This window comes from Salarias fasciatus, chromosome 2 (assembly GCF_902148845.1).
Source record: "Salarias fasciatus chromosome 2, fSalaFa1.1, whole genome shotgun sequence".
NCBI lineage: Eukaryota > Metazoa > Chordata > Actinopteri > Blenniiformes > Blenniidae > Salarias > Salarias fasciatus.
In genome coordinates, this window is record NC_043746.1 from 23,930,562 (window position 1) to 23,958,147 (window position 27,586).

General features: G+C 43.9%; 1 pseudogene; it reads right to left on the bottom strand.

Moving 5' to 3' along the window:
- Window positions 1–24,354, bottom strand: part of LOC115395572 (protocadherin-1-like) — a 162,985-nt pseudogene extending 138,631 nt beyond the window's left edge.
- Between the last annotated feature and the right edge of the window lie 3,232 nt (window positions 24,355–27,586).

Below are 27,586 nucleotides of genomic sequence, written 5' to 3' on the forward strand. Positions count from 1 at the left end.
GTGTTAACATCCGACCTCAATCCTCTAATTTAACCTCAGGAGATTAGGACGAGCCACTAATCCAGACAGAGGCACAGAAAGAGAGAGAGAGAAGCCCAGTCTTGATTTCTGATGTATTAGTTATGTATTTTTGTCTTCTTTATTGAAATATATTGCTGCTCTCAGCCCCAAAAATCTCTCGTTTCTCCCAATAAAACAGATTGGAGTGAAATTAAAATAAAGAAGAGATGAAATGGAAAGAAGAGGAGCTGCTGAGGTCAGCCAGAGGATTACAGGGGGAGAAACAGCTGTTCGCCCATTATACACACACACGCAAACACACACACGCACACATACGCACACTAAGAGCAGGATGAAGTGCAGCATTTAGGACCTGACTGAAGCCTCCTTAAATGCTTCAGTGAAGATCGGCTCTACAAACTGAACTCACTGATCCCTCGCATGAAATATTGATGGGAAATAAAACATTTTAAGGCCGCTACTCGTTCGCACGACAGGAAAATAGTTAATGCGACAGAATGTTTGTGTCAAAAGCGGCAGCGCCCTCTAGTGGCTGAAGGAAGCGTGACAGGAGCAACGGAGCCGAGAAATCCACCAAGCCATGAATATTTTCTCCAACCTTGAAATGTTTCTGAACTCACACGGGCTTCATGTTTACAATGGAAATGAAAAAACTTGTTGCCTTTTTTTTTTTGTATAAGTTTTCTTGTAAGACATTCTAGGTTATGTTGATGAAATTTTAAGGAGGAAAAAAATAGAACTTTTATTCATTAATTCCTTCATTCCAAAATGTACAAATGCAGACATCACTGGCTCGCCCCTCGTTCAAACTACATGTGGTAACCATGATAACCACCAACACCATACCACATTACTGGGTTTCTTCTGGGTTTTCCAACAAATAGTCACATTGTCATGTACAATTTTATTATTTTTTACGATCCAGTCTGACACCAATAATAAGTTTTTCCTGCAATTTTTGCTTTGAAAAAGTGATTCCTCTCTCACTTGATATTGCAATTGTTTTTACTGTCAGATATTTGCTTCATCTCTTTGTTTTTTGTATTTATCTATTTCTGTGGTCCTATATTTTACTTACAGAGGCCTTGTGTAGAACAGACACGCGGTTGACGCGGTTTTTGCATGTATGGAAAACATTTCGTAAATGGAAATGTTCTGGTCTCCTTGTGGATGAGGCCTTATTTCCATGCAGCCAGAGAGTTAGATCCAGACTCAGATTTAGATCGGTGCAAGTGCTTATGAAAAGTCCCAGATGCCGGATTTCATATTTCCTGTGAAGATTTCTTATCACCTTCCCCAAGATAATCTTGCAAAATAAATAGCAAACTTATCTTTTCTATTACATATTCAGTGGCAATTGAAATATTTCAACAGTCTGAAACAGGACGCAGGTTTCAGGTAAAATTAAGCAATTTTTACATTTGCGATGCATTTAAATGAGGGCGCCCTCTAGTGGCTGCAGCACTTAAGTCAGCAGCAAAGGAGGGTGACGGTCAAACGTGAAGACAAACCGCCGTCCTCCTCAAGGGTGCAGCGCCGTTTACGACTCTACAGTAACACTCAGAGTGATGAAGAAAACGTCTGCAGACTGGATACAAAACACTACCTGCTGGAGGAAGAGGAGGACGAGGAGGAAGAGAGCCGGAGAGAGAGGATGAGGAATGTGGAAGAGATAAAGGCGGAGGGGTGATGAGAGGCGGAGATAAAGAGAGAAGGAAAGAAAGAGAGCGAGAGAGAGAGAGAGAGAGAGAGAGAGAGAGAGAGAGAGAGAGAGAGAGAGAGAGGAGACGAGTGTTTCCCATCCAAACAGACACTTCTGATGATATGGAGAAAAAACGCCTCGTAAAAAGAACGACAACATCTCTCTCTCTCTCTCCCTCTCCCTCTCTTATCTCCTCTCCACAGTCTGAGCAGAGGAAGGAGAGGGGATTCAAGGTGAAGTACAAGGCGGCCATATTAAATAAAAAGCAGAGGACAAGGAGGGAGAAGGAGAGGAAAAAGAGGGGAGATGAAGGGAAGGAGATAACAAGAGGAGAGAAAACTGGGAAAGAAGGTATCAGTGGAGGAAGAGGGAGGAAGAGAGATGGAAGGACATGAAGAGATAGAGGATACAAAGGCAATCAATTGAAGAGGGAATTGAGAATGAAGGGATTGAAAAAGATGAGTGCAAACGAGAGGGAGTGAAAATAAGTGAGAAGGGAGAGGAAGACAAGAAAAAACAGAAGAGAGTGCAAAAGAAGAGAATGAGAAGAGAGTGGGGAAAGACTGGTGAACAGTGGAAGAAGGTTATGTGGAAATACCAAAGAAAGAGGAGAGAGAAGAGGAAACATGTTGCCAAAAAAATGATGGAAGTCCCCTCTTTGCTGTATAAAACCTCTCTGAGCTCAACCAACCAGCGACTCATTTTCTGCCTCAGCGCTGAAGCAGTTAACCAACTCTCTCTCTCTCTCTCTCTCTCACACACACACACACACACACACACACACACACACACACACACACACACACACACACACACACAGTGTTAGTCATAAAACCTCTGGACCCTGCAGGTCAGAGCATGACGAGGGCAGAGGACGGCCGTGAGAATGTGTGCATGTGTGTGTGTGTGTGTGTGTGTGGTGTGTGTGTGTGTGTGTGTGTGTGTGTGTGTGTGTGTGTGTGTGTGTGTGTGTGTCAGAGAGTCAGACATGTATAAAATAGCAGCATTTAGGTGAAATAAAACTTCACTTTTATGGTTAAAGTCTACAGAGTGTGACCAAGAGCAGGGATTAGGAGGAAGAGGAGGAGACCGATGAAGATGATGAAGATTCTCATGAAGGCACAGTGCTGATGAGTAGGACCACACGTACAAGAAGAAATTTATCCAAGATAAAGAGGGAAATCACTGTCACAGTATAGCCAAAAGAAGCTTGTTTTCCCGCCAAAGTACATTTTGGCGGGAAAAAAGCAACATAAACTCGAGGGATTTTTTTTCTCTTTTTTTTTGGGTTGCCAACATTTGAAAACAAAATTATAATAGATACAGTAAGTGACAGTTTTCAGTTGTTATCATGCCAAAGATGTGGTGTAATATGACTTCACTTCAAAGTAGTTAGCTTACATGTTACTATTAGAGGAGGTGGAGGAGGAAAAAGATGATGAAGATTCAGATGAAGATAACATAACATGGAATGCTGAAGATAAGATGTTGGTGATGATGACGAGCAGAGTTAAGAGACAGAAATGAGAAAACATACTTTAGCTCGAAGCTAATTTAAGCCTCCTTCACGCCCACAAAAATTGTAATTTGTCGGGAAAAAAATCAGGCAGAACTTGAGCAATCATGCTAATTGCAGCTGTCAGCCTCTTCCTCCTGTTTCCTGAAATCATAAAATCAAACACTAATATCCCAATAGAAAAGAAGAAAAGAAAAATCTTTCCTGATTAAGGATAAATTTAGCATAGCATCAACGCTACTTCTGACTACAGAAATCACAATCTGAAATGGGAAAGTAGAACGCAAGCTAGTTTAAGTTCTCTGTTTCAATTAGCAACAGCTAAAGAAGATAGCAACTGTTAGCCCTATAGACATGGGGTAACATCAAAACGTGTCCGCCCCATGTTGAATGGTGGCATCCTGTCGGTTTCTGAGGTTCCCTCGGGGCCAATCTATACAGAAAACATTTATGATTATTTCAAAAAACTCCCACAAACCATAGACAACGCTAACAATGACCACATGATGCTTTGTCTCCACAGTGATGAAATAAAGCTTGGAATGGTTTGTCTCTGCTCTGATCGGCTCTACCTCAGATCAGTGACATAAATATGAGGACATTGGTTCTAATCGTAACGCTAATGAAGTTTAAGTATTTTTTTTTTTTTACTTTTGGCCTCTGAAGACACTTTTTTCCCAGAACTAAATGTATCAGAGTACGAGCCTCCTGCTGTATTCTCCACCGAGCAGTGTAAACACAACTTCCCCCCTTCGGGCCTTCACGCTGTGACACAAACACGTCGCATGTTCTCGTGATGCGTTTGTGTAGGAAATCAGAGCGACGAGCTGAAAAGTGAGCGGACAGCTTCTGCTCTCGCTCTTCCTCTTCCTCTTCCTCTTTCTCCGGTTTGTCAGGTCAAGTACATCCAAACCGAAAGGGGACGAGGGCAGCGAGCGACAAAACAGGAAGTTCCTCAATCGGAGACGCCGACCGTGGCTTCCAATGCATGATCGATTACCGCGCAGAGACGGAGGGGTAATCAAATCACAGAGGGAGGGGGCGGCGAGCTGCCGGTGGCTCCATTTTATTTTCTGATTGATGCAGTCATGTTTGTCTCTCTCTACGGTAGCTGTCACTTTGCTCACCGTCACCTGTCACTCAGAATCCAGACGGAGGCGACGGACTGCCAACGACTGTACACTTGGCAACGACCAACTCTCTCTCTCTCTCTCTCTCTCTCTCTCTCTCTCTGACTCTGCAGACTCACTGCTGACAGTCCTGATTGTCACCGAGCATCGGCTGAAAATTACCGCACCGCGCTCCTCCAAATACTCACGACTGATACAGATACCACGACGACGCTGCGCTCCCTGACTGCCGCGCTGATATAACCGGAGCCGTTACAACTCCTGACACCGCGGCGGTGACAACTACCGCCGATGCAACGGTGAAAGCGGCTATTAAAAGGACTCCGTCCGCAGCTCGTCTCACAAGGCTAATAAAAGTACAACTGCTACAGCAAATGAAAGTACCAGTGGCAAAGCTCCCACAGCGTCTAACAGCACAACAGGCAGTGGTGTAATTATTAATAAAAACACTGTTAGCATTGCTGTGATAGCAAGAAAAAGAACAGGAAATCTACGACTACCAGCGCTGTCATTGATCATTTAATTACACAAATATGTGTTGACAGAACTACAATTAACAGCATACTGAAACTTCTAGAACTGTAGGATCCACCACTGCCATTTACAGCAAACTAACAGCTAAAGTATGAATCTAACTGCAAATTGCAGCAGGACCACAGGCTATCGAACTACAACTACCAGCTCTATAAATGCTAATAAAGCTTTAACCCTCAGCAAACTGCCACAGCAGAACTGTCACACCTTATAGAACTGCAGGTACAGGTACTGTCTCTTCTCTCAGCTGGCAGTGTTGTGACAGCTAGCGAGCAGCGTTGCTGGTTGCTGCTGCCCTCAGATTGATGCTATCCAAACATTGGCGTGTCAGGCCGCCACAAACTTCCCCTGACAAACTTTAGTAGATGTGTGTTTGTGAGAGCGTGCCGCGGTGCAGTGAAATAAATCTGAGCCCTGGATATCAGCGGTCTCGGCGGACCCCCCCCACTACCCTTTTGATAAATCCCCTGCCAGGCCTGGACGAATAAGTAAATCAACATGTGTAAACCCGTGTAGCACGCGTCTTAAATCCCAGCATATTTTTAGATGTGGCCTCTCAGCGAGGCTTCACCCTGGTGTTACCTCCGCCAGGTTCTCCAGACGTTATCACACACTGAGGCAGGCACGCCACACACTTCTCATTCACTGATTCGTCGGTGATTTCAGTTGGTGTTTGTGAGGTCCTGTTTTCTGCAGGCTTTGTCCTCATTTTTGTTGGTTTTCTTTGTGTTCTCGTGGATACGAAAAGAAATGAGAAGCCGCACAGCTGCAGAACAGCTTCAACCTGCAGGTGAGTGTGTGTGAGCAGCACCTGAACTTCTGCTGCTGCTGATGATGATTACAGCAGCAAGCGTGTGTCTGTGCGCGCGCGTGTGTGTGTGTGTGTGTGTGTGTGTGTGTGTGTTGTGCAGACAAATAGAGTTCAGCAGCCCTGTGCACAGAGCAACTGTACAGCATCTGAACTTTGACCGCGCCTACAGGTGTGTGTGTGTGTATGAGCACGTGCATGTGTGTGATGCAAGGGTAGCGACCTCCTTCTTCTCTGAGTCACACCACCTGCTACCAGTACACACACACACACACACACACACACACACACACACACACACACACACACACAAACACACATACACGAATACACATCCGTGCACTCTACACTTCATCATCTCCTCTTCCTCCTCCCCATCATCCTCATCCTCTCCCCATGCTGGGATTTATTGGTGCCTCTTTTGTTCTGTGTGTGTGTGAGAGAGAGACAGTGTGTGTGTGTGTTGTCTTGCCACCTGCTCCGACAACACAAGTGAAGTGGAACGGAAACCTGCCCCAGGCTTCACATGCGTGCACAGACACACACACACACACACACACACACACACAGAAAAATACATTGAACACACAGTGACACACTAACAAAATTATCTTTCTTGTGTGTTTGATTTCTGGCTCCACATAAAAGTAAAGCACACACACACACACACACACACACACACACACACACACACACACACACATACACTGATCTTTGTATTGAGTCGTCTCAGTGGCTCAAACACAATCACGGCCCTGAGGGGGCGACCGAGATAGACGGAGACAGACAGAGATGGAGGGAGAGAGAGAGAGAGAGAGAGAGAGAGAGGGAGAGAGAGGGAGAGAGAGGTTGAATAGGAGTTTCTTCACCAATCTCAAGATTCTCTTCAGATCCGTTAAAATAAGCTGCAGCGTCTGAATGAAAGAGCCAAGGCTAAGAAGATTTTATGTATTTTTTCGCAGATCTACTTTCCTGCCTGTCCTCTTCCTTTCATTCCCTCTTTTCATTATCTTCACTGAGAACGTGTGCTCCAGTGACGGTTCGACGTTGGCGTTTTTGTCTTTGGAAAATCGGTGGTTACATTTGACTGCACGAAACAAGCAGAGCTCAGAGGAGCTTTCAGGGTTGTGAAACATCCATCCTTCAACGGAAAGACAGGAAATGGACAGTAAAAGTGATTAAAGTCATACTAAAACCACTGGAGGTGTTCCACAGGGCTGATCCCTCGGTCACTTTCATATTTAAATACACTGTCACTTCGGTCAGTTTTTAGTCAAAACAATTAATTTTACTGTACTGACAGGATAAACCTCATTTTCTAGTCTCTTTATTTCATTATCTATAATGTTGCTGTTAGAATCACTGCCATTGTACCTGCTGATTCACATAAATGGAACAAAGTATTCCTGTTAAAATGGTCAAATTCAAATCTGCTGCTTGACAGTGTGAGTTAAAACAAAGATTCAAGTTTTCTCATAAATGAAAGCAGCTTTTTGTCAAGCTGGCTGATGAGTGACTTTCACAGTAAACCTGGAGGTGAATCTCCCGCTGCACCTGTCCTGGATACACCTGAGAGTCAGAGCACCGAGTGCAGGCGGTCTGAGTTCCCACGTCTCTCCAGAGTGTGGAATCTGAACGGCTGCTGCACCTGGAGGTGTTTTTTGAGTGGGTTCAGTTAGCTTGGCCTGGCAGGGTGAGGTGCTTCCTACCTGGCTGACACTCCCCAACTGTTGGTCCCGACACACGTTCTCACAGTAGAGAGGATTACACGGCGCTGAGTGATGTCCGTGTTCAGGAATGTGTGTTTTGTAGGACAAATAATGTGAGTCTGTGCTTGTGTGTGACATACAAAGGACTCTTTGTGGCCAGGTACCTCCCCCTCCCCCTCCCCCTCCACTGCAGACTCAGATATTTATGTATCTTCATCTCTACATCATACCTGTCCAAACTTGTGAACACACGCGACCTTCCCCAACGTACAAACCCCGACAGTGATAAGTATGTTCTGTAGATACTACAGTGAGGCTGAAGCTGACTGGTTTACTGGCTTTCTGAGAAATGTTTCCAGATGTTTATCCAAACACCTGCATTCCATCATACATTGTGCTATAAGAAAATGTGTTGAAAAGTATGCTAACGTACTGAGGCAGCCATAATTGTAGCAGTAGTAGTGCACCAAAGAAAAATGTCCAGTATTCAGAGATTTGAGTTAAGCAAAGAGTGATATGAGTAATGATATAATTAAAATATGCTTTTGAGAGCTGAAATATATCGGAGATACACGTGGATTCACAACAAGGTCCTCACTGAAATCACTCAATGGGTGGAACAGCAAAGCGTTAAAGTCAACAACAAGCAAGCCCGACTGCACAAAACCAAGTTTGTAAGGGAATGGAACCAGACACCAAGAGAAGAGGTACCACTGACTGGGAACTGAGTGTGGACCTGAAGAACAGTCTTGCTTCGCTGTGTCCTACTAACTAAACAAAGCCAAGTACCAGGACTTGATCTGTGAAGCTGTCTGAAAAGGGTGGCATGCAACCGTCTGCCCCACCGAAGTCGTTCTGTCAAGGATTAACACCAAAATCAGAGAGCTACTTCCTTCAGAGGGCTGGGCTGGAGCCTAAACAAATGAAGAAAGGCACCAGTAACAGGTGAAACAGCAAAACTCTCGTGAACCGGAGATCCCTGCTGACCATGAGGGAGGGTTTCCAATAATGTGGACACCCCAAGGAAAACCGTCTTGGGTATTCACCATCGTCATTATAGTTCCTGCAGTTACTACTCGATGTTTACTTCCTAAATGAGCTAATAAAGTGTAACCGGTAACACTTGCAGGTGGTATACCAAGTCTTTAAAACCTTTACTATCTTTTTATTGCCTATTTATTTAAAACGTCCATTAAAAAGAAGTTATTTGCAATGTGCTTGTTGGATGCAACATTTTTTTTTCTTTTTTCTGCTTTCACTCTTAAATGAAACGGATGAATAAAGTTATGGTTTTACCCTGCATTTGATCTCTTGACTTAAAAGTTGTAATGACAGAGAAATTACATTTATCATGATTTCTTCCTAAAATTTTAAGGACTGTGAAAAGCAGAAGGTGCCGGGTGGGGGCTGAGCTGGGCGCAGATCTAATGATTGCATCTGATTGTAAAACATGTGAAGTAGTGTGTAGCACTGTCTGGTGAATGTGGGCCTCGTCCTCCTCCTCCTCCTCCTCTGCGGCTCACTGATGACAGACACCCCGTCCCTGCCCGACTACATTTCAGCCACTGCCTTGAAATGACCGTAATTTTCCGGGGAGAAAAAAGCTGCTCGCCACCCGCCTAATGGCTGCCATTATGGCTTCTTTTCCCTGACAGTGAGCCGCACGGCAGAAAAGCGGCAGGAAGTCCTCCGTCAGTCAAACTCCGGGGCCGCGTGTTATTGATTAAAAAAGCACCTGTTTCAGATCAGGATTGGGTTAATAGACTGTAACTGTAGCTCGGCAAACTCATTATGGGTGTTTAGTGGGGACATTAACGGGTCGAGTGAGATGGGAAACACATTTTGGCTGCGTTTTCTCCTGAACGTTGGGATTTTCATGTTGAAGCTGGATATTTAGTGGGTGAGGAGGGGTGTGCTTGGTACAGGGAGCGAGGGGGGTTTCGTGCCTCTAAGAAGGTAATTTTCTTCAAGCAGAGAGTGGCAAAAAAAAGGCTTATTTTTACAGACCCTGGTTTTCTCTCTCATGGTATCATAAAAATTAAGTGAAAAGTTGAACAGCGGATTGATTTTTTTTTTTTTTTCTGCCTTCTCTGGGAGCATCACTTGGAGGATTTTTTTTTCCTTTCTTTTTCTTTTTTATGCAGCCCAAGGAGTTAATAGATTTCAGTGTTTCTGAAAAACAAAATCAAATCTTGAAATGTTAGCTTGTGACCTCCTCCAGTGTGGCGAACCGCTCCGGAAAAGTGATCTGAAGAGAATCTCTCTAGTGTTCACAGCGAAGATGAAGTGAAGACGATGGCTCTCAACCACAAGGTTTTTTTATTATTTTTTTTTGCAAATACCAAATACAATTTTATAGAGAAATGTTATTAAGTTATTGTGCCTCCACTTCTTTTTAATTAAGCAAAGTATCTCCTTAAGTTACCCACTTAAATTGAGTTACGTTTTTAACTTAACTCGGTTAACCTAATGCTAACTTTAGCCCTTACCATTACTATGAACTCCAGTTTAGAAAAAAGAATAAGCACAATTCCAAAGTTCCTTGTTACTTTAGAGAGCAACACGAAAGGTGTTGTGCTGTCAGTAACGTTAACATTAGCCTGCATCCACGGTAGCGTTGATTAGCATTAGCATGCTTCAGTAGCTTCCCTGTCTAAAAGCTGCATGTTGGTGGTTTATGTCAGCTGCTTCTGGTTGACATGACGTGTTGAACACCCACATTATAGAGCATCTTCCTCCCACTGGTGGAACTTCAGCTAATGTCCAGATTGCAGAGTGATTTTGTGGCCGTCACAGAATTTGCTGAATCACAATATGATTTCGGAGCCATGTGGCTAAAGTCACAAAACTGTGTCCGGAGAGAAAACATTCAGAGCTTATATAAACTCAATACACACACACACACACACACACACACACACACACACACACCTTCATTCAAAGGGCAGAGCTCTTCATAGGAGGGACTGTGCCGGATCAGAGGGAGGAAGGCTGGTCAGTACTATGAGTCAGCACACACACACATGCACACACACACACACACACACACACACACACACACACACACACACACACATACACACTCAGGTTGCCGCGTCACCATGGAAACCGACGAGCTGGTCAGCGTAAAAGAAGGAAGGACGCCACCGGACTGCCAATTGCCACCGTCCAGACAGGAGTGGGGGGAGGAGCATTGTCCCACCTCCGGTCATTAACCTTTGACCTCAACGCTCCGAGTTTGTTAATAGATGTTCTTTGAGTCATATTTGGCCTTTGACCTCAGTCCAGGTTCACCCCAGCTGCCACTTGCACCCGGAGATGCTTTCATCTCTGTTTGTCACAGGTTCAAAGTCAACTGTGTGTGTGTGTGTGTGTGTGTGTGTGTGTGTGTGTGTGTGTGTGTGTGTGTGTGTGTGTGTGTACAGGTCAATGGCTGCTGCAGTTAATTTCAAAATGACAGACTGAGGACAGGATGGCTGACGCTGCTCATGGAGAGAAAACATAATCGGACACATTCAAACCACAACCAGCAGGTGTGTTTGTTTCTGAGCTGCACTGCAGCGGTTCTAAACCTGAGGTCCGGGACCCCCGTTCAAGGACCAAAGGGTCTGAGGCTTTCGTTGATCTGAGGTTTGATGCAGATAAAAAAATGCAGTAAAAAAAGAAAAAGAAAAAAAAGACCAAACTATTAAATCTTTCATGACATTTACATCTCTGGACATACAGCAGCAGTTTTGGGTATTTTAACATATATTAAATCTGAATGAGAACTCAGATGAGATCTTTCCTGCAAATTTTATTTGATCAAATGTTAGAAGCTTTCACCTCACATGCTGCTTTACAGCCTTGGGCCACAGGCCAGTAATTACTTTTGATCAGCAGAATGTTGATAGTCCACCAACCGATGAGATGGTCTGTTAATAAAAGTTAATAAATGACCTGATGTGAAACAAACAATTTCTTCACAGCAGGCGTCTCCCGCAACTCTCACAGAGGAGCAGTCATCAGGGGAATTTCAGTGAAATATGTCCACATATTCCACTAGATTACATCAAAAACGAATATTATTATTACTATAGTAAGTATTGCTGTTATCTTATTTTAACATGAACATGAATCTAAAATCTTTATCATTTCGACCAGAATCAGATCAGCTAAAACTCAATATCGTCACAAACTAACAAGTTTGACTTTTTATAAGCTGAAATGAAATATGAGTATTTCCAGATCATCATCTACTCCTGTTTGAGGTTTCAGCATGAGAAATATTTAGCAATTTGTTGGTGGTGACACATAAAAGAAGACAATTTCTAAGTTTTTTTCTTGATATTTTACTCCTCATTTTTTTCCTACCACACAAATTCTGAAGCAAACACTCACAATGCTTATATTAGTGAAGTTTATACTTGAATACACAGGTAAAAATCTGCTAATTTAGCATAGAGTATCACTTTATTAATCCCAAACTAGGAAATTCTGTTATTGCTTATTTCATAATAAATATATGGAGAAAATGTGTGGTTTTAAAAAAAATTTCATTTCATAAATCTGTGTAAAATGATTCATACCTATTTTAACATTGTGACTTTTGGCGTAACGTCCATAATTTGATGTGTGAAGATGGGATCTACGCAAGAAGTGTAATATTAACTTTTTAATGTAGTTTTGTACCTAAACATATTTTGTGTATAAGAGAAGTGAAGGTGGGTCCTCCTGGCCCACAGCTATGGAAATAATATGAGAAATATATCCAATACAAGTTATTTCAAATAAAAATCTCAACTTATCCAAGTACCTTCGGTGCTCAAAACCATTTATCTTTTTATTGTTGCCATGACAACACAGATTTTAGAGGTCATTGCTCATATTATTGTTGCTGTTTAGTCGATAAAAAAATATTATTTAAAAAAAAATTCTGCATTCAATCAAAACACAAGAGTTTGTGCCAACATACACTTTCTCTCCATGTGTGAAGGATGGAAATGAAAAATGGGATACTGTACCTCTCCTCTGGGGGACCTCCATGTCAAACCCACCCGCCCTGCCCCCTCCACCCCGCCTCACCCAGTGAATGCACAGAGATTGCCACGTTAACAATTAAGCAACATGTTTATTGAAATTAAAAAAAACAAAAAAACAATGAGAGGAAGAACACTGTACATTTAGTTCCCCGGTGAAGTGGAAGAACACGAGTGAGCAGGTGTAAGTGATGGAGGCAGAGTTGATATGAGGGCTTTGAATCCGACTCGAGTGAAGTGTGACGCCCGCGGGGCTCGAGTGTTAACGGGGTAAACGTTAACCCGGCAGGGGTGCCACGGAGCTGCCAACACGGCCGGGAACTCTGCTAACACCTCCCAACAAGGAAAAAACAAATCCTGCAGCGTCGTGTTCAAACTGTACGATGGCAATGATAATGGAAGAAGTGAGCAAGCGAGTGAGTCTTTGGTTCAGATATTGAGATGGTGAGTCTTTTCAGAAAGCAGGAACACAATGCAGTCAGGCGTCTTTGTTAAAGGTACAGTATGTAAGATTTACATCATGTGTCATGTAGCATTCAGTCTGTCCTTGGTATTGTTGTTTGATTCTCAAAAACAACTACATGTTCAAGCAGTGGTTTCTAATTCAGCTTTTGCAACAGTTCCATCATGAATATCACTTATAACTTCTCAATTAACATTATGAATTTGGCCATTGTAATCATCTTTTATGTGCAGACCTTAATGTGTCTACAAATAGGTATTAGCATTAGCAATCATGCAGAGTTTTACGATTTAAAGCATTGAATAGGAAGACTTTGGATTCCATTGGAATCCATCCATCATCCAATATTTTAGAAACTCCTGAGCCATAGTGACTCTCCACACTCTTCAGTTTTTTTTAAAAAATTATTAGTTATGACTGCCTTAATCTAGATTTACAAGGCTGAACAATCTGGGACTCGTCCATCAGCGTGCTATAGCCTACCACACATCGACATCGATGGATTCGACATTACTGTTGATTTCTTTTCATTTGACTTGTTTGATAAATTTCAAGTTAAAAATCTTACATACTGTACCTTTAAATCAAAACTAATACATGTTCCACCTTTAAGCTCACATGATGCACACAATGTAGCAACATAAAAAAATTAAACAGCAGATGAAAAAAACATAAAAGACACAAAGAAAAAAAAAAACATCTCACAATGTCATTCACAACATATATGTACAGTCACCACAACACCTTGATTGTCTCCACGGTTTGTCACAGTGCACGTGACATTTTTCTGTTTCACAGCCACCAAGTCCGTGAAGAAGCCACAACATTTTGAAATAAATGAAACGAAAACAAAAAATAAAACTACAGCCAATGTGGCGTGAAAAAAGCTTCTTACGATCACACAGTCGATGCCCCGCCCCTCCCCCCTTCCCCCATTTTATTGTACATTAAATAGAAAAGAGCAAGGCACTCTGGGTAAAAGAAGGCGAAAGCGGGCGCCTGGAAAATTACCTGCCATTAATCTGTGCAAACAATTGACTTTTTAGCCCGGTGATTGGGAACACGGCAAAATTAAAAGTCGTATTTCAGCCGACCTGACAAGGAGGTGCGGAGGTTAAGAAATGGTTGTATTTTGTCTTAGTGTACCTTTTCCTTCATTGCCTCGTTTTTACAACCCCCCACTCCCTCATTGCTCTAATTCCCTGTCTTTCTTTTTCACAACTCGGCTCCCCGACTGAGCCGAAATTACCTTAAATTGGTCCGACCTGGATGGAAACACTCTAAAGTGCTGCTCAGCCTGGTCAAAAAAGCCAAGACATACACACACACATACACACACACACAAAAAGGAGGGCTAAAAAAACTCAAGAATTCACAGTCACTCTTTGTCACACTTCAACTAGCTGATCCGGCCTTAAAGAGCAGCTTTAAAACCTCGAGCCAGCTCAGAAAAAATAAAGAAAAGGAAAAAACACATTCAGACTTAATGAGGATGTCAGCGCAGATCTTTCAGTGAATTGAAAACACTCGTGAATAATAAAGCAAGAGAAACTCCTGAACTCCTTCATTTAACCCGCCGTGAAAAGATGGAAGAACACAAATGAAACAAATGAGAAACATGGAGAGATTAAGTGTAGACTCATATGGAATGTCCAATATCAACGGTGAACTGTCTCCAATATGCCTCTGTGTGCTAAATTTACACAATGTGCTCTTCTAACAGATACTCTTCATTAAATACTCCCCATGTCAAATATCAAGTCAAACATTGTTCTACAGTCCATTTTGTTAGGTTTACTGTCACCAAAATATCACCTGGTAGATATTGGTAAACCCATATTTGGTCTATCGCTCACAGAATCCTTCATATTGTGCATTTTTTTGAGGTGGTCCATGTTTGCCGTCGAAAACCCAGAACACAAATATAACTGAACAGAAATGGTGAACAAAACCAAACAATAAAACTGAAGAAACCACCCACAGCCATTCGGAAGTGGGTGCTGTGCGGGGGGGGTGGGTGGGTGGTGTGAAGGGTGAGGATCAGTGCAGCTTTGGTGGATGAATATCGGCTGTGCCAAATTTGTCCCGACTTGACTACCACACCCGGTTGGTCCAATAGATGTTCCTGGGGTACATTGCCGTGTTTGCGTAGTCTCCTACCTGTTTGTTGCTGTATTTGGGTGGGTTGGCCTTGTAGCTGTAATCCGAATATTGGTCGGAGCCTGTGGAGTTGTTGTCACCCGTCCCTACGAAGGTGTTGGTTGCGGGGAGGTCCTGAACAGCCTGGTGCTTCTTGGAGGCAGAGGGTGACTGTGGTTGAAGCTGGATAGAAGGGAGCGGGGAGTTGGAGCGGTAGTGGCGGCCCAGGTCAGGGCTTCCTGGTGGGTAGTTTAGGGGCAGGTGGATTCTGGGACTGTCATTGACATTGTCATTGATGAGGTTGAACTTGAGGCCCTTCTGTAGACTGGCCTCCTCGTCCTCCTCCAGTGGCTTTGCTGGTTTTGGAGCTTTCCCCTTCTTGCTCTTTTTCCCTTTTCCGTTTTTGGGGCCCTGCTTGGGCGCATACAGGTCCTTACTCTCCTTCTTTCCAGCCTGATAGCCGCTCTTTGTATCCTTCTGCAGCCGGTGTCTGATGACAACCACAGCTACAATCACCAGGATCACTCCCGCAATACCGGCGAGGCTGCCATATAGGATATTGCTGCGCTGACCATGAGCGTAATTGGGATCTCCAGCAATATCCCTGTCCAGAGGGGTGTAGAGGCTGTGTCCAACGAGTGCTTCAATGAGGGTGACATTAGATTTGGTCTCATTGACAAAGACATGGACCAGGGCGGTGGTGTGACGAGGAGGCTTGCCTTTATCGCTGACCTTCACCACCAGACGATGTAGCCCATTGTACTTGCTATCAAACTCCTGAGCCAGCGTGATCTCCCCACTTGTAGGTGAGATCTGGAAGAGGCCAAATGGGTTGCCGCCTGTGATGCTGTAGTCCAGCTCAGCATTGGGTCCGGCATCCATGTCTTCAGCTTCTACCACCTCCACAGGTGCGTTTGGTTTGGTGCCAGGTGACAGATGCTTGAAGGAGGAGTTAGATGGCTTGGTGATGTATGGAGCATTGTCATTCTCATCCAGGACATTGATGGTGACACCTACGTAGGAGGATCGAGGCGGATCACCCCCATCCCAGCCTTCAGGCGGAAGGTGTACGTGCTTTCCTTCTCACGATCGAAGGATATGCTGGACAAGATTGTTCCTGTGCCATTCTGAATGACAAACTTGCATCATCTGGTTCCACAAACATCGTCACTTCAGAATTCTCACCCTGTCAGCATCAGTGACAGTCACAACACCGACAGGATTGAGTGGAGGCATGTTTTCATTGACCGAGAAGCTGTAGCCATTCAGCATGAATTTAGGGTCATTGTCATTGCGGTCGAGGACGTTATCACCACTGTAGCGGTGCCAGTTTTACTAGGAACACCCTTGTCAGCTGCTGCCACACGAAATCTATACTGCTCAGTCTCTTCCCGGTCCAGCAGGTTCTTCACACGAACCTCCCCTGTGTTCGCATCAATCTCGAAGAGACGAGTGGCTGAAAGCTCAATGATGCTGAGGCAAGTTCTGCGTTGGTACCATGGTCTGCATCTGTGGCCACAACATCCAGCACTTTGTCACCGGGTTGGTTGCCCTCTGGAAAGTCCACCTCCAGCAACGCAGGGGAAAAGGTGGGAGTGTTGTCGTTCATGTCTGTGACCTGAACTTTAAGGGAGGTTGGTGCTGGACAAAGCTGGGTTCCCAGAATCCACTGCGACAATTTCAATCCTGTAATCCTTAATGCGCTCGTAATCCAGCAGGGTCGTAGTCTGCAGGAAGTATTCTCTTTCCGGTCATTGGCCGACTCACTGGCAGGTCGGAGCTGAAATGGGACGTCACCCGCAACCACGCATGTCACTACGGCATTTTCCCCTCGTCACGGTCTGAAACCTGAAACCAGCGCCACTGCAGTGCCAATAGGCATGTCCTCCGAGATGTTGGCTACACCGTTCTGATGCGTCACCAAGCCAATACCACGGATCTCGATGGCCGGTGCATTATCATTCTGATCTTTGATGTTGATCGTAACCATGACCTTCGATCCCTTCGAATTGGGTCCACGGTCTCTGGCAACCACAAAGAACTTGAGGAAGTTCTCTTCTTCTCTGTCAATCAGGTTTTGACGTAAATGATGCCAGTAGAACGGTCAATCCGCAGAAGTCTCTGGACTGTTTCCGACGCCTGATGAAGGCTGTAGTCGATCTCTCCATTGGTGCCGGTGTCTGCATCATTGGCTCTGACCTAGGAAGACAAACATGGATAAGTTACTTTTTTCCTGTTTCTTTTCTTGAAATGCACTGGGATTTCTTAATGATGTTCTAAAGAAGTTTCACTTCTCATTAGAGGCTCATCAGTTCCGACTAACCCAGTTAAGTTACTTTATTTACTTGGCATTTGACCCATTCTATTTATAGCTTGCCACATGTGAGGGGCAGTGGGAGGCCAGGGAGCATTGGGGATTTGGAGGCCCAGCTTAAAGGCAGAAGAAGTGGGGGTTACGGTGGGGTGGCTTTATTTTTTCACATCTCTTCATTTCCACGAATATGTGCCTGTTTCTGTAAAATAAACAAATGAATGAATAAATAAAAAAATTTATGAATTCTGTAACTAAAACAAATATTCTTGTGTTGCCCTGCTTTAAACGTGATGGAAATACAGAGTAAACAGTTACTGCCTTCAGTACATCTCAGTCAATTTGCAGTCAATGTCACCGGAAAGCTGAACATCCAATGTTCCCTGATGATCTCACTTACAGTATAATGATTATTTTGCTCCCTTGACTAACAAAGAAGTCTGACCATTGCTAATGTAACACTACAAAGCTCTTTGTGTTTTCCTGAGGGGGGAGGAGGTTTTTTTTTTTTTTTTTCATCCGGTGTGTGAAACATAATAGACGATCAAAGCGAGGCGCACACACACCCACATAACAACATCTAACGGCCGTGCAGCGGGTCATTGGCATCTAATGGGCAGATGAGTGAATGTTAATGTTCCTCTCATTATCAGAAAAGCCCTGGCTCCTCCGGGCCCATTAGGAGAAACCAAGAGGACAAACCAATGTGAGCTACAGTCCAGTTTATATACCCAAACTCAAAGTAAATTGAGGAAATTAGTCAATTATGAGGTACAAGCAGTCAGCAAAATATCACTGAGATACTGCAATGGTGTGGAAAGCCTTTCCATCCACCCTCTAACACCTTTTAATTTTGTTTATTCAGTGCCATGGCTGCTGTTCACAAATGTAGGTCGCTATGCAGTTTCAGATGAACTAGTTGTTGAACAGCTGATTTAAACGTCCCGGGTGGTGCTGGTTCAGCGTTTGTGTGGCCTCACCTGGGACTTGAGGTAATGTAATTAAGGTTTTTTCAGATTTTAAGGCCATTATTCCTTTTAAAGCTGAGCTGCGTCCTAGCCAAGTGAGCACTCAGCAAAAATAATTCTGCTAAAATGCAAAAAAAAAAAAAAAAAAGGTTTCCACAAAAACAAGAAGGAACATTCTGGCACAGAGATAAGATGATGTGAGTGTTTTTAAATAAGCAATAAAACTTGTGTTGTTTGGGCCAAGGACACAAATCTGTTAGAGATTCAAACAGCGGTGCAATGATTTTAAAGTAATGGTTTGACATTTGGAGAAATCTTCTCAATCACTTGTTTTTGCCAAGTTTTAGGAGATGCCACAGGATTGTCTGGAGACTTAATATGAAGCAACAGTAAAAATGGTTTAGTTAGCTAGAATGTGAATAAAGTCAGGTTAACGTCTGATTGGCAGGTCAGCTGCAAAGAAACATTAGTTTGGCCTCTCATAAAAATAAAATGAATCTGCAGGTGTTTAGCGAGCTTCTTGCCTCAGTCCAGAAGCTGATAATAGTGGGGGGGAGCAGCTCGCCTGGCTTGTCTTTTCAATAAATGAACAGCTACAGCCAAAAGTAAATTAGCTTAGCTTGGCCTTTTTCTTTCTTTTTTCCCCCCTACCATTAAAACTGGGAATTACTGTGCTGACTACTTAGTACAATGAATATGAATCTGCTGTGTAATTGTTAGGATAAATTGATACTACTAATCTTCTGCTACGCGAGCTAGATGAGGTGGATAGATCTGAAGCTATGGTCAAAAGCCATTTAGCTTAGCTTAAATCATTTTCACACAGATGTTAATGAAAATATTAGAGAAGCAAACTTGCATTTTCAATGTGACAGATCTGTGAATACAGTTAGGAACTCATGAGCCTTGGCCTGTCATGTGATTATGATAAAAACTGAAACACATTTTAAAGAGTGTTAGTATACTTTAACACATACACTGGCCGGTAACATGGCAGAAATGTTAGCTTAGTTTAACACTGACGAATGAGAGGCTAGGTTAGCATATTTTAGCTTACTTTTGACTGGCAATAACATATGGAGTAAGTTTTCAGAAACAGAAGTAAACTAAGATCTTAAGATGGGTTAGCTTAATTCCATTATGAGACGAAAACAGGGCAGAAAAATTAATCTCACTTATCTGAAAAACAAAGGTAATAAAGCTGAATTTACCTCAAGGCCACAAAAATCTACCTGGCAATATTTTATCACAGCTTCTATATTTAGACATGCTTAGTAAGAAACAATGCGTCAGCACAAACTTTTTTCATGTCTGTTAGCGCTGCAGTCTGTAGTGGACAGATTACTTTTAAAATTTTCCCTTAGTCCCTGCTTTACCTTCAAATCTTTCCTACAGACCATCTCATGGGTAAAAAGTTGAAAAGGTATATTTAAAAGCAGCTTTTGATGAAACTATCACTCCGGTCAGTAATTTCACACAACGTGAGACTCAAGGGGCTTCAGCTGAGAGCTGGATGAACCTGCTACCCGATGCACACACGCAAAACCACCAGAGGAAAACATTTTCAAAGAAACCCAGGGTTTAAAAGGTTAATGCAGACAGCACTGTCTCGGAGGGATTTTCTTTTTAACACAGACTCTAGTTCACACTGCCACATAATAAATATCTGCTTTCCTGTCGGCGCGGGATCACAGACTGTGACAGACCGTCATTCGGCACCCCGAGGTGACCGTGGAAGCCACTGATCCGAGTCAGAGAGGTTAAGGTTAAAGAAAGCATGAAAGTGAAATGATAATTTCTCCTGCCCATTGATTTCTTTTCCTCCGGTGTGGCTTTAAGCAGCAGCCATCACCGAACGCCGGTGAATTATTGACAGCGTCTGAGAATTGTGTATCGAGCCGTTTGAGCTGCAGCCGGGCTCGGCCATGAGGCCGGAGCCTGGCCGCTCTCCAAGGCCTGCTCAGACCGGCCACAACAGCATGTGTAAACACTGTTTATCTCCCAGTTAACCGTTAACCAGAGAGACTGAGCTGCCTCACCAATGGGCCTGTTTACAACCTCCCGTCTCCTTTGGAAGTTTCATCCACTTTTAAGGAGCTATTAGAGTTTATTCCACCGGGAATCAGCCGTGCAGTCAGATCATCCATCACAGTTTATATCCTGTCTGCTTTGTTGTCGGATAAATTACATTATAATTACACGGTACTGCAGCATGGACTCTTTTCATCAGTTTGGGCTGCCTGAGCTTGTTATACCACTAATACTGTTATTCTTTTTTTTTTGTTTTTGTTTTTTTCCCTCCCAAATGATCTTAATAGAAAGCTAACTTTCAAACATTAGGGATTTCTCATCACACTTTCATAACCTCTAATGTTGAACACAAAAAGCTTAATAACACATTTTAAAGTTCAACTGATCAATTAAACTTGCAGATAAGTCACTGTACCTCACATCAATATCCTCTGTCAAATTTAAAGCTTATTTGGTCATTTAAAAAAAATATTGAAATTTTCTTGAGTTTGAAGTTAGAAGTGGGCGGGGTTCAATCACATGCAGTGATGTCACTGGTTTTAAGGACCAATCGGGTGCCAGAGCAACATTTGAATCATGAAGTCAGCGGAGTGCGATGATCTGAAGATGTTTTTACTGTATGTGTTTGATAAAATGTTTATTTTCTTATGCATAAGGAAAATCTTTGTTGATTTTTAATTTTGGTTTACTTTTGTATGATTAAAAAAACTTTCTGAAAAACACCAAAAATGTCAATCATTTTCATGTTTTCCAGAAAGTTCTAATATTATCCAGATTTATGAGAAGTAATAAGTACCGTCATCAGCTGATCGTGAAGACAGATATTTTAAAGCCCCCCCCCCAAAAAAAGTACGCAATTGTCAAACTTTCCAAGGCACTGTATTCATGCATACTCAAATTTGAATGAGGAGACTATAAACAAGCTCTAAAGCTGACTTTTGCTTCTATTGTATTTTATTTGTTACTTTTTTTAGCTCATTCAGCTGAAGAAAGGAAGGTCAATCGTCCTAAAAATCATGAAATATTTGAATCTGAAGTTATTTCAAAGAAAACAGAGACTTTAGGAGTTCCTCCATAGCTGGACAAATATACTGATTCTGCCTGGAAGCTGAGAATCTAAAATTTCAGACTACGCAAGCAGAAAATAGGTTAAAATATGCTTAACGCAGCAGCGGTGGCGGCGGCGCTCCTTCGCAGAGTGAGTCAGAAGGCGGGGATGAACACGGCTGCGCTGCCATTGGACAGTTTAAGCAGGTCAGGGTGGCGAGCCGGCGCCGTCCCGCCGCCTCTGCCTCAGCATCGCTCCTCAAACACACGTTAAGTGAAATGAATTCTGCAGCTCTCTGAAACGCAATGAGCCACATCCAGAGCAATAATACCAATAAGCCGCGTGGATAATCTCATGACTGACTCAGATTAAGTCATGCACAGCGAGCCGGGAGCCCGGGCCGGTCGCGGGAGGGAAGAGGAGGATGACACGCTGAGCTGGGTTTCAACGCCGCTCGAAAAAATTTCTGGCAAGGCATTTGAATTTATGAATGAATCAACTGACGGAGGGTTGGGTTTATGATGCCGGATGGGGGCTCATCTGGGAGAGCGGGTCGACTTCACATCCCGGCCACTTGTTTAACTGTGAGGGTGTTATTGGGACGCATTGAACTCCATATTACTTCCAATGGTGTGTGTGGATGAATGTGACTGGAGAGCACTGGAGCAGTAAAGTAAACATAAACTGGAAAGAGCCTCCTCTGGTCTATGTAATGTCTTCAGAGTGATTATCATCAACTTTAAAACATCAATCAATCTTTATAATCCAAGCAAAACATGGCTTGTAGGCAATAAATGTCATTCTTGGTTGGATATTAGGTCTAAGTGTGTTATCAGTATGTTGTAAAATGAGAAGAAAAAGAGCAATAATGAGGCAATCTGAGTCCTTATGTTCAAGACATATTGTTATCTTATCTGTTTAGAGTATAAATATACTTTATGTTTGTGTTTTCACATGGACGCTCTATCTTCGAGAAGGACGGACTGTAATCCTTCAGTCGACACTGTTAAATCTGTTCAATAAAGTTTAAAGGAAATGGCTCCCAGCTCTGTACCGCCTGCCGCTGTTGCCAAGGGGCTCAAAGTTGAAGTTGAATCAGTAGTTAATATGTGACAGCACGCAGCGCTCCCACGGCCTACCTCACCTCTAGCTCCATCGGGCTGCATGGATCATTCAATGTGTAACATATTCCGTGCCGCGGGTTCCCGCCTCGTCGCCGAAGTTTCCCGCAAAATGTTTGTTGGACTCGTCACGACGCAGTTTACATCCCAGGTCCTCTTTTAATAGCAAAACGTGGAGATAATGCCTTGTTTTCATGACTGTATGCTGCCTGTCGCTCATCCGAAAACTGTGGTGAACCCCGTTACCCCGGGCAATGGGAAAGTGTCCTTCTCGGTCTTCGAGGCTGCTCTCTCCTCAGGGGTCACCACACATCTCCCTCCTGTACTGCTAACCACCTCCTACGTCTATTAATCTCCTCCAAGGCCTTCCCTCTTCTCTCCTACCTGGAGGACAAGCACCTTTTGTCCACCATCTCTACATAGCGCGCCCAAACAATCTCAGCCTGGCCTCTGCAGCTTCTTCTGAAATCTGCTCAAACCTCAGCTGTCCCTCTGATCTCTTTACGCTTAATAACATTTACTCAGACAGGCGTATTAGTTTGGATAAAGTGGTGAAAACTAGCGTCTGCAGTTCAGCATTTCAGCTGTTCACTTTGTTTTCTTTGGTCATTTTTTTTCTTGATTTTTATTTCTTTATTTTTTTGCTTCTAACTTCTGGCCTGCTGCCATCAGGTCTGATGTAATGTTGAAATAATAAAGCGAAATACGATACGTTGTCATCACAATGTCAGGCAATGGGGCTAGACAAGAAATAAAAACAAATATGTTGACATGTGGAGCATGGGAACATGCGACTGACTGCACTTTCTTTTTTGTAAAACGTATGTTGTGAATGTTGATGTTGCAGTTGGAATTAAATTGCAAGATATGATACCGACTTAGGGAAAATAAATGGGATGGCTTTTGTGTTGTGTCAGGACGGCTCCAGCCTTTCACAAATGTAAGTTGGATAAATCCTTAAAGCAGATGGACAATGGAAAAGTACAATCACCTGCGTGTGGACCTACCTGCAGCACTGAGTGTCCCAGCGGACTGTTCTCGGGCAGTTCGGCCTCGTAGTGATTCCTCTCGAACTTTGGAGCGTTGTCGTTCTGGTCGGTGACGGTGACCCTCAGCAGGGCGCTGCTTGCCCTCGGCGGCCTCCCGCCGTCCACCACGCGGATGTTCAGGTCGTACGAATCCTTCTTCTCACGGTCCAGGTTGCCCATGACGACCAGCTGAGGCAGCTTCTCGTCCGAGTCCAGTGCGACCTGCAGGTTGAAGAGCTGGTCGGCGTCCGGCCCGGCGCTCAGAGAGTACTCGGCCACGCCGTTGGCGCTGGAGTCCCTGTCGGTGGCCATGGGGACGGAGAAGTGGGCGCCGATGTGGGTGTTCTCTGGGATGGAGAGGGTGAGGATGGGCGAGGAGAACTGCGGCGTGTTGTCGTTGATGTCCAGCACCTCGATGCGGCCTTCGATCAGCGCGGACCCGAACCGATTCCCTTCACCATGTCCGTGATGGAAACCTCAAACTCCAGAAAGCATTTATCGCCCTCAAACAGGTTGCGGCAGTCCTTCAGCGTCTCGCGGTCGATGGGGATCTCGGTGGTGTAGATCTCGCCGGTCTTGCCGTCGACCCTCAGGTAAGGCGAGCCCACCTCCAGCTTGTAGAGGTGGCCGGTGTCGGGGAGGCCCTGGTCCGCCGCCAGACTGCCGATCTGCGTGTTGGGCGGCTGCTCCTCGGGAACCCGATACAGGATGTCGGTGGGCGCGGCGCCGCAGGACGCCAGCGAGACGACGACCAGGAACGCCAGCACCTTCCACCTCAACGCCGCCATGTCTCGGCCAGACAACGCCGCTCTGAAAGAGAGAGACAGGAAACAGATCAGCGTCGGGTGTTTTTTGGCGGCTGCAGACTCTCTCTACTCAGACAACTGACTGAGGACGCTCGGAGCTGCTGCTGCTGCACCCTCAGATTTATGTCCCATCCTTTCAAGAATACGCGCTCAGATTTGTCTTCGGGTCTCGAACCGTTACTTGCGAGACCTGCAGATTGGTGTGTGTGTGTGTGTGTGTGGAGAGCAGCCGAGCGTCACAGAGTGATGACTTCCTCTCCGGCTGCCAGCCGCGCGCTCTGACAGGAAGACGGACCGAGAGGCGGCGAGCGGGAACGGGACGGCGTGGTGCGGCCGCAGTCACAACGCATCGCTTTAAAGTAATTCAAACGAAAAGGAAGATGTTTTCTGAGAGTCTGAGTGTGCTCTCGCTGCCGCCCTTGAACAGAAATCATCAAATTCAGCAGGGAAGACGGCAGATCTACATATACCTCACAGTCTCACATCATCGGCTAATTGTGAGCACAAATACACCACAAACACTGCTCTGCGCAACATTTATGTTGACCCTGATCTCTGATATATTGCATATGATCAATTGAATGTGCTTTTACACATCCACACTGGCTGTTTACTGCAATAATCCTCAAGTCTGACCCTTCAAAATGCCAATTTGAAAAAGGAAAATGCCATTTCGCATCAGTTTGAAGGAATAAAATCCTTCATGCGGCTGCATGAATGATGATAAATTGAATACTTCAACACACTTCTGACGCTGTCGGACTTTCAATAGCAGCTTTACGGCTTAAACTGAAGGTAAACAGGTCACATTCACAGTAAAATATGGAAGAGCGGCGCAATTAATATGGCGGCACACTGAAAGCTGTTTTTATCTGGACTCCACAACATACGACTCCTTGTTTATGTAAATGCATCACATAATCGAAGGCAATTGTGCATCTTTAATTGTTGTGCTCGTGATAATAGGCTCAAATTGAGGCCCTTCAAATCTTTAAATGACCACTGAGGCATGGAATCTAATATGTGGCTGCATTCATGGAGATAAAATAAATATTTAAACATACTTGTGATGAAGCAGGGCTCTCATGCATTAGACAGGTTACATTCACAGTCAAATGTGCTCAATAAATCAGATATAATCACAACAGGTTTGTGATTACATTCATTACACTGAGAGCAAAGTTTTAGTTCGTATTTTACAACAATTCAAATCTTGATTGTGGAACTATCGACCATAACTCACTGTCTTTATGTCTAATTGAGGGATTTAAACCACGCAAATGTAAATTATGTATCAATCAAAAATACATATTTTATTCCTTTCCAGGCTTTTAAGGCATACAGTTTAATGAGTGACTGTATTGGTGATGTGAATCTCAGTGGGAGGTCTTGTTCTCGTGAAGGGTCACTTTCTCAGACATTATAAACACTGTGAACAACAGTGCATTATGGTTTTAAATAACCGGTTGCACTGGAAACCGTAGTATTATACACATTATGTAGCGTTTAACTCCTTGAACACAGAAATACTCCACATAATTGAAGGTTGTCGCGCTTTGCTGTTTACAATCATAATCAACTCAAATTTAAGTAATTTAAATGTCAGTTTTTAAGAGAAAACCTAGACTAAAAAAAAGAAGATAAATTGAGTATCGTGAAAGAATTTGTGTCAGAGGACTGATTCCCAGTTGATAAATCTCTGAAGACAATGCTCATATGTTTATTTTCCAACATCTAACTTAACAAATAAACTTATCTGACATATAACTACAGAACAGATTTTCTTTTTTTCTTTTTTTTTTTTGCAGGCTTGTTGATACTTTAACTTTCTAATTGATCCCAAATCTGGAGAAAATGGAATTCATAGAAGAAGCTCAGGAGTTTCCGTCACGTCGAACGTCCGCCCGTCCCACAGATGCCTCAGCCGGCAGGAGGAGGCGGAGGGCGCGGATGTAAAACAGAGAAAAGCTGCCGAGGAGCTAAAAGCGGCAAATGTTCGGCTCCCCGCTGTGACACACAAGCGCACCCGGTCGCCCCCGCCTCGCACTGTAAACTCTCGTCGCTCGCACAGTTTACTGCCTCCGGAGCTGCCAAATGCCACGGACGCCCCCGACCTGCCCCCCTGACCCCGCAGGCATTTCACACGTCGCCGTGGAAACCGGGCCGGAGGACCGGGCTCGCTGGCCGGCGTCCAGTCCACCGGGGTGACCCCGAACGCAACAGCAACCCCAGTCCGACGCGTTGTAAAGAGTCTGTAATGATTCATCTGAATTAATGGGAGCGGAATCGGGAAGAAATTGAGTCCCGACGGTTTCCGTAATGTTACAAAACTCTGTGACATTTAGAAGATAGTTCGACCGCCATACTTGATTTTCCTTGCAGTAAGTGAATTCATGAGCCGCCGCGATAAAAATATACCTTCAGCTCATTCTTCGACTCAAACTGTGTAGGTGTGTTTGATTTCTGTAGAGTCGTAGCTGCGGGTGACATCCCCGGTTTGTATGTCTGATTCTTCCCAGAGGGGTTAAAAAAAAAAAAAAAAAAAAAAAAAAAAAAAAAGGCGGATTGTGAGGAAAAATTACATGTGGAAAAGGGTCAAAGATGTGACGAGAACCAAGAGTTAAAAATAGAGAGAAACGTGAAGTCGGTTTCCTGTTTGTAGAGCAGAGCTCACATGTTTGGCATGTTTGTTCACATGTCAGCTCTCCCCTGTGTGTGTGTGTGTGTGTGTGTGTGTGTGTGTGTGGGGGGGCAAGCAATGGGTGACCACAGATCGTCCAGCTTGCCTTTTTTCCCACAGTCTCAAATTTTCTCACCAACTGGCCTCAGTGTGTGTGTGTGTGTGTGTGTGTGTTTGTGTCTGTGTGTGTGTGTGTGTTTGTTTGTCAGAAAGTGTTTTTGCCGCATTTGCGGGGTCCAGCAAGAGAAGTCCACTAAACTTAGATCAGAAAGATGATCGGAGTTAAACATTAAGCGTGATGAAATTCAGAGTGTGAGAGTCACTGAAGGCTTAACTGAAAACATTTTTTTTTAATACATTTTCATGACTTTTCCACTCATTTCCTGATGTTTCCACCTGATTCTATATTTTCAGAGTTTTAAGCTCAAATGGGGGATTTTCTTCAGAATGCATGTAACTGGTTTTGCTGCTGCATTCTGATCAGGGATCAGATTTAGTTAAACAGAACTGGTTGCTGAGTGGTATTTTAGACTGGTTTCCTCTGAATTGTGAC